Source organism: Oryctolagus cuniculus, chromosome 15 (assembly GCF_051225735.1).
Source record: "Oryctolagus cuniculus isolate XC-2025 breed Fujian yellow rabbit chromosome 15, ASM5122573v1, whole genome shotgun sequence".
In the NCBI taxonomy this organism is placed as follows: domain Eukaryota; kingdom Metazoa; phylum Chordata; class Mammalia; order Lagomorpha; family Leporidae; genus Oryctolagus; species Oryctolagus cuniculus.
In genome coordinates this window covers 84,009,527-84,024,317 of record NC_142881.1, presented here as the reverse complement: position 1 = coordinate 84,024,317, position 14,791 = coordinate 84,009,527, and the positions used below count along the sequence as shown (strand labels likewise).

The 14,791-nt window shown below is 45.8% G+C and overlaps 2 protein-coding genes and 1 long non-coding RNA gene across 3 annotated transcripts in view; 1 reads left to right on the top strand and 2 right to left on the bottom strand.

Moving 5' to 3' along the window:
- Positions 1 to 14,791, bottom strand: part of LOC149122137 (uncharacterized) — a 320,316-nt gene that overhangs the window by 120,279 nt on the left and 185,246 nt on the right. The gene's annotated exons all lie outside the window — the stretch shown is intronic.
- The window catches only part of LOC149122138 (beta-microseminoprotein-like), a 449,968-nt gene that overhangs the window by 300,320 nt on the left and 134,857 nt on the right, over positions 1 to 14,791 (top strand). The window lies entirely within an intron of this gene.
- The window catches only part of LOC149122139 (uncharacterized), a 34,045-nt gene continuing 25,184 nt past the window's right edge, over positions 5,931 to 14,791 (bottom strand). Inside the window, exon 6 of the mRNA XM_089313683.1 lies at positions 5,931 to 6,089. The gene's annotated coding sequence lies outside the window, so the exon portion shown is untranslated. The remainder of the gene's footprint in view (positions 6,090 to 14,791) is intronic.

Genomic DNA, 14,791 nt, shown 5'->3' with positions numbered 1-14,791 from the left:
TGGCATTTCTCCTCCCTTCTGACTCCGCTGGCCAAAAGAGTGGGAGAATTAATGACACAGCAATGTGGAGCCAAGAATCCAAGAATGAGAATCCCTTGTCTCTTCCTCGTACTTCCCAGGTGCTCAGAGCTACGCAGTTACTTGTGTGAGCTAAATGTGGTTTGAATAAGAGGCTGGGTGTCCTGCAGAGACCTGGAGATTCTGGAATTTTCCCTTTGGGTTATATAAAATGAGATTTTTTATAATGGATGTATAAGTGTCCATTTGTTATTATAATCTTACACTTTATCTTCATTTCTGATTGCTGTTTAATCAGCAATAGCTTGGAACAACTGAACTTTTAGTTTCGTCCTCTGTTAAGCAAGTAATGATGTGTAAACAAACACTTAAGTAAGTGCTACTTCAAGGGACCTTTTTTCCCCTTTGTAATGTTAAGAATCCTTATCTGGGTAAATGAGTCCACCCTCTAATTTGCCAGTAGGATATTTCTGGACTCCATTTAGCTATTCTGTTTCAAATTTAATTACACATGAAGGTAAATGGTTTAGACTGGGCCAGACCAAAGCCAGGAGTCTGGAATAATATCTGGGTCTCCTATATGGGTGCAGTGGCCCAAGGACTTGGGACGTCTTCCACTCTATCCCAGGCATATTAACAGGAAACTAGGGGCCAGTGCTGTGGCCCAGTAGATTACTCCTCCACCTCTGGCGCCAGCATCCCATATGGGCACCAGTTCTAGTCCCGGCTGCTCCTCTTCCAAACCAGCTCTCTGCGATGGCCTGGGAAAGCAGTAGAAGATGGCCCAAGTGCTTGGGCCCCTGCACCTACGTGGGAGACCGGGAAGAAGCTCCTGGCTTCAGATGGGCGCAGCTCCGGCGGTTGCGACCATTTGGGGAGTGAACCCGCGGATATCTCTCCCTCTCACTGTAACTCTACCTCTCAAATAAATACAATAAATTAAAAAAAACAAAGAGGAAACCAGATGGGAAACAGAGCATCCAGGACTTGAACTGGCATCCATATATGATGCCAGCATTGCAGGCAATGGCTTAATACACCATACCACAACACCAGCCCCAGAAGTTTCTTAATTTAAACTGCTTATTTCTTTATATAGTTATTTATAAATTTATCTTACTTAGTTATATTTAAATATTTGCTACAGCGTGTGGTAGTTGTGTAGACAAAATCTCCACTACTCATTACAATCATTCATTTTTGGGAAATACTGAGGGTTCATCATGTGCTCAACACCGATGTGACTATGAGAGAGGCAGCGGCAGACTAGCTGTGCCCGTACCTGTATTCACAGAATTTACACTCTCCAGCCCTGGAGAGTGGCTGGAGTGGCTGAGTGGCTGCACAGGTACAGATGTCCCAAGTGTGTGACCATCAGGAGTGATGCCCACGGCAGACAGCTGCTGGACACCATGGGGCAGGTCCAGAGTTAGGTCAGGGGAAGGTGAACGCTAGGGCATCACCCCTGCTTTCCCAGGGAAAGTGCTCTGCTGCTTTCCTCAAGCTTCAGGGTTCAGTGGAGCCAGCTCTGGGAAGACAGATAAATTTAAACAGGAAGACTTAACCAGAGACATCAAGTTTTATCTAGGGTGTATATGAGCTCCATATCATTTAAAATGCATAACAAAATTCTGTCATGCATAGGACGTTGAGTAGGCTGCTGACTTGAGCACAGGGGTCGAATGCCTTTCTCTCCATTAGAAGGACTGATGGGTCATAAACATGCAGAAAATTTTCATCAGCCCTGGGTTGCAATCAAAAGTGAAAAATCAACTTGAGAGATTTACAAGCTACACCTTATTGTCACTGAGGGGAAAATAAAGAGGCACGCCTGCAGCCTGCATCTCCACAGGGGCATCACATGGCTGATACAGCATTAGTTAGAGTGAGTTGAGAACATCTTGGCTGCCTGGGATTTTCAGACTCCAAGAGAAGGGAGTCTCACACCAGAGGGAGAAGGGTAAAGAAAGGCCCCATGCCCAGAAATGAAGCACAACTGTCCTCATGAGGCTGGAGTATGTGCCCCTTACCACCTCAGAGAGAGGCAAGCCTAGGAGGCAGGAACAGCTAGAGGCAGCTCTCCTGTTCTGTTTCTTTTCTGTGCTATGCACCCCCAGGGCCATGAACTTGGAGAAAGCAGTCCGTATAGGCAGTGAGCAGCAGAACCAGCAAGGAGGACCCCCAGCCAGCACACACTCCATAGGGACTACCAGTGATGCAATTCAAGGGAAGCCGACTGAGGCACGGACTTAAGTAACTGCCCAGTGGTCTCTAGTGAGATATTCAAGGGGTCTTCAAAATTTTCATGGAAAGTAAGTTTCTAAAAAAAAACTGTGCCTAAGCTGCAAAATTTATTTGCACCAAAATAAATTCATACTAACTTATTATACTGTGCCTGAGTACAACCTAGTTTGAGGCCCTAGGAAAGATCAAACATCATTTGAATCAGGCACCGAATCAGAGCAGCATGGATTCTGCTAAAATTGAGGCAAGAACAAATGCCAAGTTTATGGAGGTTGGGGAGAATGGTGAAATTAAGACAATGCTCCAGTGGAATTAGCAATTTACAAATGTTAAATTATTTCAAAAAGGGACAAGAGGATGTTGAAGATAAGCCCGCAGCAGAAGACTACACACATCAATCTGCAAGGAAGCAATTAAACTTATTCAAGCCCTACTTGACGAAGACTCACAACTGACAGCAGAACCAGCAGCCACCACTGCAGACACCTCAACTCGTTCAGCTTAAACAGCTCTGGCCCCAAAAAGAAAGTGCAGCAAACTTTCCACTCAACAGGTGCCAGAATGTGGCATCCAACTCGGCTGCAGACAAAAGCAGAACTTTCAGTGGAAACTTTAAATAAGTGACACCAAGATTCTGAAGCATTTCTTTGAAGAGTTATAACAGGAGATGAAACCTGGCTTTACCTGAAGGACTCTGAAGACAAAGCACAGCTAGAGAAGTGGCTACCAAGAGGTGGACGTGGTCCAGTCAAAGCCAAAGAAACCACTGTGTTCTGCATCTAACAGTCCACCTTGCATATGACCACGTTTTCTATTTCCAGTCATCAGCTGATGGACATCTTGGTTGAGTCCATTTCTTTGCTATTGTGAACTGATCTGCAATTAACATGGGAGTGCAAGAGTCTCTTTCATATGCCGACTTCTGGGTGGAACTGGAGATCATTATGTTAAGGAAATAATGCAGATGCAGAAAGACAAATATCACGTTTCCTCTCCTATGTAGAGGTTAATACACACACACACACACACACACACACACACACACACATAGGAGAAAGAAACAATTAAAACTGTGTGGGTATCATATTGTTTGGTCCATAGTTATAAATATTATCTCCATTGAATTCAACCTCTACAATTTAATAATATACCATTATTGGGGCTGGAGCTGTGGTGCAGCAGTTAAACCCGCCACCTGCAGTGCCAGCTGGTCTGAGTCCCAGCTGCTCCACTTCTGATCCAGCTCTCTGCTATGTCCTGGGAAAGCAGCAGAAGATGGCTTAAGTCCTTGGGCCCCTGCACCCAATGGGAGACCTGGAGGAAGCTCCTGGCTCCTGGCTTTGGATCGGCACAGCTTCAGCCATTGTGGCCATCTGGGGAGTAAACCTGCAGATAGAAGATTTCTCTCTCTCTCTCTCTCTCTCTTTGCCTCTCCGTATTTCAAGTAAATAAATAAATCTTTTTAAAAAAAGAAATAATAGACCATTATTTCCTCACTTGTGACAACTGTTATGAATCCTACATCATGTGATCCTTGTTTTCAAGAAAAATAGTAGGCATGTGTATGATCTCTACATACGAAGTGAACATGGAAAAATGTTGAAAAGATTAAATCTAAGAACATAAATATGATATTTAAAATACATAGACACTTGAATACATTATATAACTCAAAGTAATTCTGCACCAATGGAACATTACTTCCTATAGAAAGAAGGCTAAAAAGTAAATATTAAAAACAGAAAAACAAGTGGACTGATCAAAAGCAAAGATCATGGCAACAGTATTGGAGGTGCTCAAGGCACTGTGCTGTTGACTTTTTGGGGAATAAAGCGGGGTGACATCTGCTTCTTACGAGGCTGTTTCGAGAAAGTCACCCAAAAGCTTAGCAGAAAAATGCCCAGGAAGCTTTACAAGAGAATCTTCCACGACGACAAAGCTCCTACTCATGCCTCTCATCAAAGAAGGCGATTTTGTGAGAGGTTCAGTGGAAAATAGCCCTGATTTGCTCCTTCTGAATTCTTTTTGTTTCCTAATTAAAAAAAAAAAAAAACATTATGGAGCCGGTGCTATGGTGTAGTGGGTAAAGCCACTGCCTGCAGTACCAGCATCCCAAATGGGCGCCAGTTGAAGTCCCAGCTGCTCCACTTCCGATCCAGCTCTCTGCTGTGGTCCAAATCCTTGTGCCCCTGCGCCCACGTGGGAGACCCAGAAGAAGCTCCTGGTTCCTTGCTACACACTGGGGCAGCTCTGGCTGTTGCGGCCATCTGGGGAGTGAACCAGTGGATGTAAAACTCTCTCTCTCCTTCTCTGTAACTCTGGCCTTCTGGCCTTCAAGTAAACAAATAAATCTTTTAAAAACATTTAAAAGATACCAATGTTTCTTTGTTTAATAATTAAGTAAACTGAAAATAGATCTTTGTAAAAATTAAGAGTGGGAATGTGAGAAGGAAGGGTTGGAGCACAGGCAAGAGGAAGGTAGGGGGCGCAGTGTCACTACGTTCCTAAATCTGTATCTAGGAAATACACAAAATCTGTATAACTCAAATAATTTTTTTAAAAAAAGATTTACTTATTTATTTGAAACTCAGAATTACAGATAGAGGGGGAACGACAGAGAGAGAGAGTCCATCTGCTGGTTCACTCCCTAAACAGCCAAGACAGCCAGGGCTGAGCCAGGCTGAAGCCAGGAGCCAGGGGCTTCTTCAGGGTCTCCCACATGGGTGCAGGGGTGCAAGCGTTTGGGCCATCCCCTCTGCCTTTCCAGGCACACTAGCAGGGAGCTGGATAGGAGGTGAAGCAGCCGGGACTCGAACCGGTGCCCTTATGGGATACTGGCACTGCAGAAGGTGGTTTAAACCCCGGTGCCACAATGCTAGCCTTCTGTGTTTCTTACAACACACTGTAAAGTCCAGTCTGCTAGTCCTCAAGGGCCAGATCAGTGCTGGCACACACAGATAATCAATGAATGTAAAGTTCCTTTGACCTCCTGTTATCAGCCCCCAGCCTCTCTCACAACTACAGCATCTCATTTCAGAAGATCTGAAATTCAGAGTTGAGTTTTCCTAACTGAAGGAGTCATACCACCCCATGCCACCCTGGCTCTTTTTAAATGCATGCATAATGTATACATTATTTAAATGTATGTATAATGCCTCTTTTTAAAATGTATGCATTTGCTGGCCAGCACCATGGCTCACTTGGTTAATCCTCTGCCTACAGTGCCAGCATTCCATATGGGCGCCGGGTTCTAGTCCCAGTTGCTCCTCTTCCAGTCCAGCTCTCTGCTATGATCCAGGAGGGCTGCGGAGGATGGCCCAAGTGCTTGGGCCCCTGCACCTGCATGGGAGACCGGGAGGAAGCACCTGGCTCCTGGCTTCGGATCGGCACAGTGTGCCGGCCGTGGTGGCCATTTGGGGGGTGAACCAACGGAAGGAAGACCTTTCTCTCTGTCTCTCTCACTGTCTAACTCTGTCAAATAAAAAAAAAAAATGTTTGCATTTGTTCAAAGAACTGGAGGGGAGGGACAGCATTTCACAGTTTTGTTCCAGCAAAGGCATGTTGGCTAGGTGTCTGAATGCCATACAACAACAAAACGCATGGGGCCAAAAACTGGGTTCTGTTCAAAACTAATGGATCTACTGTGCGATTCCAATTTTAGAACAAACTTGAAATGACAAAATTTTAATGATGGAGAACAGACCAGTGGTTGCCAGAGTTAGGGTCAGGGGGAAGGTGTCATTATACAGAGGTTGATTGAACGAGTTCCTTTGCAGTGATGGAGAGTTTTGTGTCTTGATTGTGGAGGTCTCAACACTGATTTACACCTGTGGAGAAACCCCACAGTATTACATACCAGCAGCAGCAACAACAAAAACTGATGAAAACCAAACAAGTGCCACAGTTTAACCAATAGTATTGTACCACTGCCAATTTCCTGACTTCGAAAATACGCTCAGGGATATAAGGTGTTGCTGGGAAAAGCTGTGTGAGGCACACATGTAAAATTCCTATGTGATTTTTGCCTCTTTAGTGGGCTTTAAATTAGCTCAAAATTTTAAAAAGTTTTAAAAATGCAAAACGGAAGTGCACTATTGGTACAAAGGTGAAGATGCTGCTTGGGATGTCCACACCCCTAGTCAGAGTGCCTGGGTCTGAGTGCAAGTTCTACTGCAATGCCAGTTCCTCGCTGATGTCCATCCTGAAGGGAGTGGGCGGTGGCTCAAAGCAGCTGGGTCCCTGCCACCGATGCGGCTGACCTGGATGGGGTTCCCAGCCCCAGCTTCAGGCTGGCACAGCCCTGGCTGCTGTGGACATTTGGGGAGTGAAGCAGCAGACGGGAGCTTTTTCTCTGTGTCTGCCTGTTTCTCTCCTCTCTCTCTCCCTCCCTCTCTCACAAATAAATAAAATAAATGAATTTAAAAATGTATATACTGTATCTGACAGACCATGAATTGAGCAAATAGGAAGAAAAGAAACTCCATAAAATTATTCAACAACTCATGGACTCACCTTCAAGCTGGCCATGAAGGGATCTGATTCTGCTGAGTGTACAAGAGATTTAGAACTAAATCAACCAACGAATCATTGCCCAAGTCTCAGACTGACCACAAGGTGGCACACATGTGGGCTAAATCTGAATCACAGTCCAAAGAAAATGAGTTGAAGCTTGTGGTAGAAATGCAGCCTGGTTATCCGCCTTTAAAAACGACCCAGAGTACAAAATATAATATTTGTAATATTCAGGAAACAATCCTGGATTATGCAGCACTGGAGAATCAGGAAACTCTCAACCTGAGTGGGAAAAGACTATTATTAACAGGCACAGACGCCAAGATAACACAGATGTTAAAATGACTTGGTAGAGACAGTGGCACAGCTATTGTGCGAATGGCCCAACAAGCAATAGTAAACACTCTTGAAAAAAAAAAAATGACAAATCAGAAGGCTAGCAAATAAGAATGTGTAGGAAGAATCAAATAGGAGTTTTGGAACTGAAAAAAAAATTAACAACCAAAATGTAAAATTCGTTGGATGAAGCAGAGAATGATAACAGAGAGAAAAGAAAAGAAAAAAAAAAAAGAGTGGGAGGAAAAGATGAACAGAGTTTTGGTGATCTGCGTGACCACAATGAAGAATTCAGGCCACTAGAATTCTAGGAATAGACAACTGACAAATATAACAGGTTTTTATTTTACAAGATTTATTTATTTATTTGAGAGTTAGAGTTACAGACAGTGAGATGAAGAGACAGAGAGGAAGGTCTTCCATCCTCTGGTTAACTCCTCAAATGGCCACAATAGCCAGAGCTGTACTGATCTGAAGCCAGGAGCCAGGAGCTTCTTCCAGGTCTCCCACACGGGTGCAGGGGCCAAGGCACCTGGGTCATCTTCTGCTTTCCCAGGACACAGCAGAGAGCTGGACCGGAAGTGGAGCAGCCAGGACTCAAACTGGCACCCATATGGGATGCCAGCGCCTCAGGCAGAGACTTAACCCATTGCACCACAGTGCCGGCCCCAAGAGGTTTATAAAATGGATTCAATGGGGGCTGGAGCTGTGGCATAGCAGGTAAAGTTGCCACCTGCAGTGCCAGCATCCCATATGGGCACCGGTTTGAGACTCGGGTCTCACAGAGAACCCTGCCCTGGAGCAGGAGTATCACGGGGCATCATGGTCACTGAAAGGCCAGAGTGGCTGAAGCAGAAACTGCAGTGAAACTGTACAAAATGAGACTGGGAATTTAGAGCCAAATACAAAAGGAACTGCCTCTTTTTTAAGAATATTGGCAAGGCAGAAAGAGAGGGAAAGAGGGGAGAGAGAGAGATCTGAATTCTGAAAAAAAAAAAAAAATTTTGGCTGCAGAGTGGCAGCCAGCTTGGCGAGGAGCAAGGGCAGGTGCAGGGGAGGCTGAGGCAGCTATGCCAATGTCCATGGTAGGAGAGGGGGATGTTCTCGAGTCAGTGTGCTTGGACGAGAGACAAGGCAACAGGACGGTAAGTTATTTAGAAGATAAAGTCAGCCGTGTGCTGATGTGTTGACCACGGGAGACAATGGAGAGGAGGACCTCGAATCAGATCCCCACACAGATTCCTCCTCTTGTAATTCAGTGGGTGATGCGGCCATTCACTGACTCAGAGAGCAGGGGAAGGGTATGTGATGGAGAAGAGGGTGGAGGTCTGCTCTCAGGAGATTTTGATCTCAGTTCTGGACAGATTGGTTTGCAGGGACTTGCAGGCTTCTAAGAGGAGATATGTATTGCAAGTCTGAAACTCAGAGGAGAGATGTATGCTGTCTGCCTATTGATGATAACCAAAAGTCATGTTGTGTAAGAGAATGTCCAGGAAGAAAAATCTGAGTGAGTTGAGAAATGAGAGCCTGTGATTGAATTCTGAGAACGCCAACGTCCGCTTGCTGCGTAGAAAGAAGGAGTTCAGAGAATAAACAGAGAAGACGTGTCCAGAGAAGTAGAGGAAACGCCAGGAAAATGCTGTCGTGTGGAAGCCAAGGGAAGAGTGCTTCGAGAACCACGAGTGACCATTATACCAAAGATGTTGCTGAGAGTTTGAGAAGCAGAGCAGGTGGGCGTTCGATGGGCGGGTCAAGGCACTTCTTCAGGCTCCTGTGTGCCGTATCCGAGTGCCTGCTGCAAGTCTGACGATTCCACGTCCCACCCAGCTCCCTGCTAACACACACCCACACCCTGGGATGTGGCACATGATGGGTCATGTACTTGAGCCCCTGCTACCCCCCGCAAGGGAGACCCAGAGGGAGTCCCTGGATCCTGGACTTGGCCTGACCCAGCCCCAGCCCTGGCTGTTGTAGATATTTAGGAAAGTGAACCAGCAGATGGAAAATCTACATTTTTAACATTTAATAGAAGAAAGAGGGCACTAAGAAATATCTCTCTTCAGCAGAGTTAACTGGATGTGAAATTATGGGAACCAAAACCACACTGGAGTAGTTGAGGAATGAATGGGGGATGAATAAATGAGAACATTTTGAGAAGTTCAACGAACGAAGCAGGGAGACACCGCAATTGCTAGAAGGAATTTGTGGCTAGGATTTGACTTGTACTTAATGGAAGAGCTTGAACACAATTTTAAAAGCCAATGGGAAAATCTAGTTAACAGGATGAAGCTATGGATAAGAGAGAGTACATATAATTAATGTGTTCCAATGCTCCCAGGGAAGCAGAACTGAATAGAATCTATTATTCAATATGAGCTGTGGCTTTAGCTCCTGCGAGAGACGTCTCCCATACTGCAAGGAAATTGAGACACACACACACACACACACACACAGAGAGAGAGAGAGAGAGAGAGAGAGAGAGAGAGAATGCAGATGCAAGTCACTGGCAGATCTGGGAAGACAAGCAAATTATACAGAAGCTATAATTTCAATGTGGTTTATTTCTGTGTAATGGATCTGGAATAAAACGACTTGAGCCAGGACTTCGGCTTCTACATGGCAGAGCAGATGTGCCTTCCCGCCCCCCAATGACAACTTGGAGCCCTGGATATCACATAGGGAAAATAGAAGACTCTGGAAGGTGGAGAGATGGAAGGAGACTGGCTGGACCTTAGGCTGTGAGGAACACATGTCAGATGAACCCCCCAGGTTTTCTATTTCTCTTTTATATCCTGGACTCGGAGCTGAAGAAGCACACAACTGGGCAACACCAAGGGGCACAGAGCAGCCCCTCCAGCAGAGTACTATTCTCTGTATCCAAAGTACTAGGAAACATGCAGTCTTGCAAGACAGAAAACTGGGTAATAACTGTTTCACTACGGCAAAAATTACAGAGAAAGGACCATGGCCCACCCTCACCTGCACCAACAAAAACCAAGAGGCAAGCTTAGACGTCCACCTTTGTGGCACTCAAGTGAGGCTTGTCTCCAACTAGGGCGCTCACAGAGAAGGGAAGGATGAAAATCAGCCCTCTCCATCCATAACTGCCAGGGCAGCGTCAGAGGCATCGTGGTGGGAAACCAGACTTTTATGACTACCCATCAGGGGTAATGAGCAACCCCCCTCCCCCTGCCCCACATCGTGGTGTCCGTTAGGACCCAGGGAGGAGCTGGAACTTCCATGTCCAAGCACAAGTAACAAAGAATTCACCAATTTTGGATCTCAATGGAGGCTGAGCAGGGAATGTGCACCTCTACCCCTTATGTAGCAGTAACCAGGCAGCATCTACACCTTTTCCGACCAGAGCAGAGAGGTCAACCACACAGAGGATTTCATAATCCAGGGCACGTTTATCGCACAGTGGGTTAAGGCACACTAGGGACACAGCCACCCCATATAAGAGGGCAGGCTTGCGTTCTGCCACCTGCACCTCCAGTCCAGCTTCCTAATGCAGCCTGGTTCAGGATGCAGTGCCCACATCCCGTATGGGCACCAGTTCGAGTCTCAGCTGCTCCACTTCTGACCCAGCTCCCTGCTGATGACCTAGGAAAGCAGTAGAAGATATCCCAGGTGTTTGGGTCCCTACACCCACATGGGAGACCCAGAGGAAGCTCCTGGCTTCTGCCTTCTGATCAGCCCAGCTCCACCCGTTGAGGCCATTTGGGGAGTGAACCAGCAGATGGAGGACCTCTCTGTCTGAAACTCTGCCTCTCAAATAAATCTTTCAAAAAAAAAAAACAAACAAACAAATAAATAAATAAATAAATCTGGCTTCAAGAAACAGCTAAAGTAAGAAAACTGTGTGGTGTATGTAGATGGGTACGTGGATAGACGATGAGAAGAGAATAGGGAACTAAGAAATAAAGCAAAGATGTTCAACTTATTTTGACAAAAGTGAAGAGCAAGTCGACAGCAGAAAGGTAGACTTTTTACACTTGATCTCAGTGAAAAGGCCAAGACGCGATAAAGGTAAGATTTTTAACAAATAGTCCTGGAGCAACAGGCTACCCAGAGGAAAACAATTAAACTCAACCTAAGTCTCACAGCTTGTTTAAAACGGAGCTCAAAATGAATCACAAACTTAAATATAAAATGACAAAATGTCCAGAAAACTATAAAGCAGTAAAGAATGAGGTAGGGGCCGGCACCATGGCTCACTGGGTTAATCCTCTGCCTGCAGCACCGGCATCCTGTATGGGTGCCGGGTTCCAGTCCCGGTTGCTCCTCTTCCAGCCCAGCTCTCTGCAGTGGCCTGGGAGTGCAGTGGAGGATGGCCTAAGTGCTTGGGCCCTGCACCCGCATGGGAGACCAGGAGGAAGCACCTGGCTCCTGGCTTCGGATCGGTGCAGCGCCGGCCGTAGTGGCCATTTGGGGAATGAACCAACGGAAGGAGGATCTTTCTCTCTGTCTGTCTCACTCACTGTCTATAACTCTACCCGTCAAATAAATTTTAAAAAATGTAAAAAAAGAATGAGGTAAATACTTTAAGACATGTATTTACAAACAACACAGATGACAAAGGACTAGTATCTAGAAAATGTAAAAGACTCTCACAACTGAACAGTAAAATAGCAATCCAGTTAGAAAACACACATTCCACCTAAGAAGTATGCAGTCGGCATATATGCCCATGAAAAGATGTTCCATGTCATTACCCATGAGGGAAATGCAAGTACAAACCACCCTGGGATGTCGGTATAGACCTATCAAATTGGCTCAAATAAAAATCACTTAAAATATGCAATGCTAGCAAGGATGTGCAGAAACTGGATCAACCCTACCTTGCTAATGAGACTATGAAATGGTACAGCTACACGGGCAACCAGCTTGGTAGTCTCTCAACACTAAATTAATAATAAATTAAATTAAAGTGCCAGAGGTTTTTATCCCTCAAAAATTAATTCCTACATTCATGTAAAATACTTCATGTCTACAGCAGCTTAATTTTTAATAGGCAAGAACTGGAATCAACCCTGATGGACCTTAGTGGGCAATACCAGACCATCCATCCCACGGATGTTAATACAAAGGATGGAACTATGGGTACACACAGTGACCTATAGGAACTATGGGTATGCACAGTGACATATAGAAACTATGGATACACAGTGACCTATAGGAACTATGGATACACACAGGGACCTATAGGAACTATGGGTACACACAGGGACCTACAGGAACTATGGGTACACACGGTGACCTATAGGAACTATGGATATGCACAGTGACCTACAGGAACTATGGGTATGCACAGTGACCTATAGGAACTATGGGTATGCACAGTGACCTATAGGAACTATGGGTATGCACAGTGACCTACAGGAACTATGGGTATGCACAGTGACCTATAGGAACTATGGATACACACACTGACCTACAGGAACTATGAATACACAGTGACCTATAGGAACTATGGGTACACACGGTGACCTACAGGAACTATGTGTACGCACAGTGGCCTATAGGAATCTCCAGAGACCCATGCTGACTGATAAAACCCAGTCCCTGGGGCACCTACTCTGTGTGACTGCACACAAATGACATTCAGGATGTGACTCAGTCATGGAGCTGTGGGACAGACTGGAGCCTGTCAGAGGAAATGGGTGTGGCTCTATGAGGATGACGTGAAGTCTTGTGAGGTCCAAAACATTCTCTCCCTTGGTTGTGCCCATTGTGGTCTCCTGGCTTTGGAACTGTACTGTAACTCTGCAAGAGGCTGGTTCTGCAGGAGACTGGATACAGGGTCCAGGGACCCTCTCTGTACTGGGTCTCACCCCATTACGTGAATTTATAGATACTGCAAAATAAACAGGAAAGTTCGACTTTAGAATTACTGAGTGAGGGAGAAGAGGCATGCTTCCGCACATTAAAAGTGTGAAAACTTTCTAGGGATAGTAAAGGAAAAGTCAGCCCACAAGTTCTGGTAGGACCCCTGCTGTCTTGGAGATTGGTGATCAGGAATTTAGAATGCGGCAATCTGCTCTGTTGTGCGAGTTTTCATCACCTGCGCTGTGCCGTCTGGGTATAGAAACAGAGAAAACAGGTGGTGGGGTTTGTTCAGGACAGGGGCATGACAACAAGGTGCAAGAACAATAAGCAACCAAGGACAATTTTTCTCAGATCCCTCTGTTCTCTCCATGCTGCTTGGGCTCAGAATCCTGTTTGCACTTCTTATATGGGCCGAGTGTGTGCTCAGGGCCACACGGGTCCTTGGTCTCTGCCACACTGCACTGTCTGCCCTCAGCGACCGGAAACTAGCCTGGGCTCAGTCCTCCCGCCCTGTACTGCTACAGGTGCTGTGGTTAAGGATGAAGATGAAGGGGATCACAGCGACCCAGGTTGCAATGTGGACTGAAGCAGGGAACAGAAATTCTCCTAGTCTCTACTATCTGATTTCATGGTGTAGTGAGAACTAAATGATAAAACACACACACACACACACACACACATGAACACAGAGCCAATCATTATTGAGTCAGCCCCCAGTATCTATTGACCCAAAGGGCTTGAATCTGGCCCCACCCCCACTGCCACACATCCCTCCTGGGTGGCCGTTCCCTGATTCAAGTTTTACAACCAGCATCTGCGTAAAACAAAGCCCTGGTTTATAGTGCCTGTGGATCTCCATGGTGTACGTGGCCCGTACAATGTACTAAAGTGACCACACATAAACACACCATAGGCTCTTGTGAGTTGTTAGCAGCAGGTTCCAGCACTGACACTGGAGCTACCCTGGGCCACAGGTTAAGCCCTGCCTTGGTCCTTTCCTAAGAATTCCTTACTAGCCCATGCCCAAGAGGCCACCCGAACATGATCTGTTAGAAAGCTGCCCCCTTTTCTCTCCCAGGGATGACTCTGGGTAAAGGAGGCAGTAGTGTCATCTCTAGACACAAGAGAATGCCAACAATTCTGATGGACAGAGAAACACAACCTCAATTATAGCCAGGGGTCATCTCATTACTTGGATGGCCAACACTGCCCTCTGGGCTCTTTATACCACTTCTGTTTATCTCACAGTTGCTAGGAGCACCTGTCTGCAACTTTACTTCTCATAAGTTGTCCCAGGTCTTCCCTTTCTACTAAGACCAACATTTCCAAGAACAACAACCAGAAAAACTGCATGAAACAAAAGCATCTGGTTGCAGGTTATTTGGGAGCTACTGAAAGATCCAGGAGTTGAGGGCCACAGTCCCATGGAGAATGGTGTGAGGTGCTTCCCACTGGCAGTAGCCACTTTGGTCTGAAGCAAGGAGCTGAGAACCCAGCCAGAGAATGGACCAGAAGCCAAGGGAAGATCATTACCCAGGCAGAGCTTTCCACATATCAGAACCAGGGGAACAAAAGGTGGAGTTTGGGCCAATGAAAACATCCAGATCTTTTCAATGGTGATGTTTACTTATTTCAGGGAGCTGGGAGAACTCCCATCCATTGGTTTATTCACCAAATGTCCACAGCAGCCAAGGATGAAGCTGGGAACCAGTATCTCCATCCAAGTCTCCCTTGTGAGTAGAAAAAAAAAAAAACAACAATTATTTGAGCCATTATCACTGCCTCCCTGGGTCTGCCTTGAAAGGAAGCTGAAGCCAGGAGCCAGAGCCAGCAATCAAAACTAGATACCGTG